Here is a 6466-nt window from a genome sequence, read left to right on the forward strand (position 1 = left end):
GAGACAACTTCCAACAAGAGACCAAAATGACACAGAAATTAACAACTTTAGGTCACCGTAAGCCGCCTTCAATAAGAACGATATTGAGTTAGAATGAATATTTTTCCAAAGTTTTAGATTTTTTAAAAATATTTTTCTACCGTACTATGGGGATGTATACAAGAACTCTAAAAAAATGTGTTGTGGAAACAGGTTCCGCTAGTTTATTTGGTCAACACTTTTTTCTCGATACAATGTTTAAAATTAAATTTGTCAATGCATGTTTATATTTCCAATAATGAACCTCAAAGTGAGATTTTGCTATTAAACGGTTATTCACGACAATGCAGTCATATTAATATCATATTAATATCACTATATCTGACAATCTTTCAAACCTAAACCTAAAAAATATTGACAAATTCTGCTAAAGATAGAACACTATGTTATAGTGATTAATAGTGATATATTTCCTTATAATAACTTTAAATGTATTCAAGTTTTAGTCATGTCAGCACCTAATTAATTTTTGATTGTGGAGTCCAATTCTTAATTGATAGGGGTGTTCTGTTGGAATATGGGAACATTTTAGAGGTAGATTTAGGAAAGACCCATCCCTTCCCCCTTCTGTGGGAAAAATTTTGATGGTTATTTAGAGAATTACTGAATCATGACTGGGGTTGGCCCCCTCTTGTGAAAATTCCTGAATCCACCAATAAAATAAAGGCTAAGATTCTGTATGTAATGTTCATTTAATTTACGGCGAGACTTTTTTCTGATGTGAAAAATGACAGCCTCAGACTGCGCACCTTAGTATACAATTAATTGGAACTTTTTTACCTTTTCATATATTTCTGACAATTTCCCCACCTATTCACATATTTCAAGCCACCTTCAAAACGTATCATTTTCTGACTGGCATGTCCATTCATTTTATATATATAGTAAGTGTACCCTAAGTTGTGAGTAGCTATTTGGTTGACTTATGCCTTTGAATCGATCAATAAAAAGAGTTGTAAAATTATTCGATCTTTTACAGAATTCATTATGTTTTTATTATTTGTAGGACAGCGAGAACACCTTCTAAAAAGGTAACAGTGCAGGATATGCATGATATGCAGTATCGTGCACTGCGGGGTACATTAGAGATACAAGAGAAGCAGAAAATTCAAATGAACCTAGAAAAGAACAAACAAGAACTTCAAATTGAGCTTTTACAGAAGTTAGTGGGTGGCAATACACAATCGGTTACACTCTCCCAGGCACTTATCTCTATGTATTAAATGTATTAAATTCATTGTTATATTGTTGATTTGTAATTCAGAAATTACTATGAGGCCAACAAATTCATTTTGTGTGCACACTCCTATCATGTAAAAGAAACTTATAACCAAAAGACAAGTATTTCAACCAAAAACTCAATGATCTAAGGATGTAATAGTGCAACTGCACGAACAGGAAGTTAGCTCCTAGGTTTCATTTTTGACTTCTTGCAAGAAATGATATATCTCTAGATCCGCGCTGCAATTATTCTACATTTACCTTCCCAAATCAAGAGCCTTTAATATTAATGGTTGTTAGTTGTTAATGTTTTTCCTTTTTTTTTTGTTTTTGTTTATTTATTACATAATTCTGGTGATTGGTTTAACTTATATGAGAATTGTTTGACAATTGTCGCACTGGAACCTATAATTGCTGCTATAGAGTATATTTGGTCTGGATTAATTAATGTTTCGGGATACCACATTGTCTTATTGGCAATCATGATGATGGAAGTTTTTAATGACCTTGAATGGCAACTTAAATAATGTAAACAAGTCAAAAAATCTTAGATTCTCCAAAGGGAGACAACCCAAAAATATTAGATTTGTCATACAGAATAGAGAATTAGAAATTGTAACTGAGTATAAATACCTCGGTATATTTTTTGCTAGAAGTGGGTCTTTTTTAAAGACCCGAAAATATATTTGTGAACAAGCTACAAAAGCAATGTATGGTATTTTGAAAAAGTGTAGACAAAACAGTTTGACTATAGAATGTCAGTTAGACATGTTTGATAAGATAGTTTTATCTATTATTCTTTATGGATCGGAAATTTGGGAGTTGAACATTTTGATTTGATAGAACGTGTAAATTTAACATTTTGTAAGCTTGTTCTACATTTAAAACAGAGACACCTTGCTGTATTGTTTATGCGGAATTGGGTAGATATCTTGTAATTGTAAATGCCAAAGTTCGTATGGTTAGTTTCTTATGTAGATTACTATGTGGTAAAGAAAGTACAATTTCATGTTTTTTATATAAACTATTGTATATTAATTTTCATAACTATGGTCTTAACTGTAAATGGAAATCATTTGTAAAAAATGATTTTGATACCTGTGGAATGTCAAATATCTGGTTGAACCAAATGTTAGATAGATGGGTAATTGAAAGTATTGAGTTGAAACTTAAAGACCAGTTTTTGCAGAGTTGCCTAAGCAAAATTAACACTACTCCTAAATGCTTATGTTATAGAATTTTTAAAACTGATATTAAATTAGAAAGCTATTTTTCCAAATTGTCAATATATAAATAATTTGTATTGTGTAAATTTAGATGTGGAAGTCATCGATTACCTATCGAGACAGGAAGGTGGAATAACATATCAAGAAATCATAGGTTGTGCCATCTTTGCAAATCAAGAGACGTAGGTGATGAATATCATTATGCTAAATCAAGAAAGAAAGAGGTTGTTACCATACTAATGTACTCCTTGTCCAAATATTTATAAATAGCAACAATTGATGAGCTCTAATAATTATATTATAAAATTTATAAATGTGAAGGTCACTCCTCCTGGTTAGTTTGTAATTTAATGTTGATGTGTGTATTGTTCACATGTGCTTCAATATTTAATGTAATTGTAAATATATTCTCTGTAACTATGTAATTTGTAGTTTATGAGAAATAAAATTCATTCATTCATTTATTCATTCACTGGCTATACAGTCCTTGCACTGTCAGCCATGGCTTGTGCCTTTTTTGGCATTTAAATATTTTTTTCCATATGGTAATTGATATAATCAATTGGCAATCATTCAACAGATTCTTATTCTTATACTGAAGTACAGTTGCCTAGCTACTGGGATTTCATAGGCAACCAACTGCTCATCATTTACTATTTCAATTTTGGAGCCGCTAATGCACACTTCCTCAGATTGTCAAAGTGATCATATAAAGATTTGTTACTATTTTCAAATTTCCTCATTTTTTCTTAATGAAAGACAATGTATGAAAATATGGAAAAATAAAAGCATGCAATTTATTAGGCCAAAAAAGTGGTAGAAATATGGTCCCGTATGCCTTTTCCGTCCTGTGGACCATTATAGGGTGGCATCTGAGGTTTTTGTCAATTAATTGTTCTTCTGCAACTTCAGTTTCATTCCTAATGATGGCAGAATTGTGCAGAATACCACAAGCAATGATGATTCGGCAAGCTTTACCAGGTTTCATTCGGATCTGGAATAGAATTTAAAAACTTTTTTAAGTGTGACAGAAATACTATTTGTATGTAGCATGAATTAACGTTGCTCATGAATAAGTCTGGGATTGAGAATATCTATTACGAAAACACTATTAATTAAAAAAAGGGACCAAATCAGGTATGAAGCTGAAGCTGAAAAAAAAAACCAGTGCAACTGATGATGTACTGTTACTTTCACGATTTATTAAATTTACAGAAACAGCTACATGAAGTTACCGAGCTAACATTACCAATGTTCCAACTGGATCCCCGTTATCCGTATACTTTTATGGTTTTGATCTGTGTGATGAATTGTCGATCATTGTATTCTTTTCCCGATTTGCTATTTAACGTGTTTCTTAGGTCAGCTTTATCTTTATATCAGCCCTCTAATATACAACTGGTTTTTGTCGTTTTTTTTAACGTAATAAAAATTAGGAGATTTGGTGTGATTGTTTATAAATTTTATAACTAAAATGTATTTATTATGCAAAGTTAAAATGAGGTGGGTGTAAGCAATTATAGGCAACCATACTATGGTCAGCAAAAAAAAACGTATAGTAGGCTATTAAATGCCCCGACAGATTAGGGGACAATTATGAATACCTAAACCAAAATTTAGAGAAATCGAAAATTGTACTAATGAAAGATTTAGTAGACAGCAGTCTCACAAGAAAAAAATAAACATAACTTTTAAAATATAAGGGCATACACTACGTCAAATATTCATATTACTACTATGATTATTTGTAAAGAACTAATTGTACCTCTGATCCTAGAATGTGAAAGCGCTTCTTCCATATTCCAAATGTCCTTTCTATTGTTGACCTTGTTGAGCAATGTCTTCTGTTAAACCTTGCTTGACCTCTATCAGCGGCTGGTTGTCTGTATGGTGTCAGCAAAAACTGTCTACAGGGATAGCCATTGTCTCCTAACAATACACCTTGTCCGAATCCTTGATATCATTCTCAAGATGTTGTCCTATGGCGGAGGTTCTGAAAATATGAGAATCATGTGCTGATCCTGGCCACCTAGCACTGATGTTGGTGAATTTACCTTTAAACAAAATTATGATAATAAAAAAAGGGGAAAAAGTAGTTCCATAATTCATTTGTCAATGCAAAGCAAGTCAGTAATTGTGAATAAGTATGGTGACCCATTGCTGTTTATTTCTGTGTCATTCAATCTTTTGTGGAGAGTTGTCCCATTAGCAATCATTACCACATCTTTTTTTATGTACATGCATAGTTTGTCCATTATAGTTCCAGTCAAAAAAATACTGGCCGAATTTGTAATGTGATGAAAACAAAATATGTATAGTAACAATACATCGGGCATCAAAGGTATATGCTCCCTTAACATTTCTTTTCAAAAATGACACATTTTGTATTGAACAATGACTGGCTTAAGGATTATTCACTATTTCCAAACCGAAAAGAATGTGGGGGGAGGCGAAATATTTGGATGATTAGACACTTATTTTGTTTTGTGTTTTTTTTTGTATGATTTTTTTTTTTGGGGGGGGGGGTCTTTCTCCTCACAGAAACATTTAGAGGTAGATCAAGAATTTCTTCAAACTACATGAGGCACACTATTTGTTGACGTTTCAAAGTTTATAAGCATGACCAAATTCTGCCTAAAGCAGATAAGGGGTGGATGGGCAAATCTTTCAAGCTATTTTTATCATAAACTCTTAGCAGTTCACTTTATCCAGCATATTTAAAAGTGATATATGTTGTAAACATAAAATAGGTAGAATACAGTGTTTCAAATTACCTTCATGGTCACAAATGGCTTGAATGTTGATGCTGTGGAACCCCTTTCGCTTAACAAATGCTGGTTCATCAATGCTAGGCCCAGTAATCCTTATGTGAGTCCCATCAATACATCCAACCACGTTTGGAAAACCAGCCTTTTCATAAAACCTAGCCCTTATCACGTTCTTCCTCTGCTTATCTGGCCACGCTATAAAATCATCCTTCCTGGCAATTAATGAGTCCGTCACACGGTCAATCACCCGAGACACAGTTGATTTGTTAAATCCCATCGTGTCCCCAACAACTTGCAAGTGTGATCCACTTCCATAAAACCTCAAGGCAATCATAACCTGCTGTTCCACTGAAAGGGCTGTCTCCTTGTTTGTCCCATGCTCCAGATCCTCTCTCATTAAATCTGACAGGTACCCAATGGTCTCTCTGCTAAATCTATATCTCTGCCTCAGCTCCTCATAAAAAAAGCCCTTTCTAAAGGGTCAAAACCGCGAAAATGTCGCTCTCTTCTTACAACAGGTGGTTGAAACAAAACATTGAAAACCATCTTAGATTGAGGTTAATCAACTGATTAAAATTAAATCAACCTCAACGAGGTCGATTAAATATAACGACACTTTGACAATTCTAAACGACTCGTTAAATTTAACGACAAGTTGAACAACATCATAATGGACTGATTAAATTCAACTCAGTGATTGGTAAAATTTAACAACTGGTTTAATTTAACGACAAGTTGAACAACAGACCCAAGGTGTCTTAAGATGGTCTTAGAATGGTCTTAACTTAAGGGTATATTCAGGATGATAATTTTATCAACAAATATGACCTGTAATGGTCCCACTTTATATTTATGGTGGGGTTGGGCCAGGTTGAAAAATATTGTCATGCTTTTTTTTGTTGCAATCTCTATCCTTCCTTTTTGTTTTCCATCCTATTCGGTATTGCCTTTTTCATTAGTTTATCCTGACTTTTGTTTACCTAAATTACCTAAATGTTTGCTTCCGAAATGCATATTAAATTCCAATTCCTCTTTTCATGTTTTGCAACATTTGCCAATAGTAGTTATCAAAAGTACCAGGATTATAATTTAATACGCCAGACGCCAATTTACCAAACAGCAACGCGTCACTCTTTTCCACGTCGTCCAGGAGAGTCTGTAGTTTTGCATCGGTAAAATTCGAAATTCGTCTCATGCTCAGATACACACGTA

The 6466-nt window shown here is 33.3% G+C and overlaps 1 pseudogene; it reads right to left on the bottom strand.

The window, feature by feature from the left end:
• Window positions 1-2685: 2685 nt before the first annotated feature.
• Window positions 2686-5588, bottom strand: LOC134699031 (putative nuclease HARBI1; annotated as a pseudogene).
• Window positions 5589-6466: the final 878 nt, after the last annotated feature.

The sequence above is a fragment of the Mytilus trossulus genome, unplaced genomic scaffold, assembly GCF_036588685.1.
Source record: "Mytilus trossulus isolate FHL-02 unplaced genomic scaffold, PNRI_Mtr1.1.1.hap1 h1tg000024l__unscaffolded, whole genome shotgun sequence".
Classification (NCBI taxonomy): Eukaryota; Metazoa; Mollusca; class Bivalvia; order Mytilida; family Mytilidae; genus Mytilus; species Mytilus trossulus.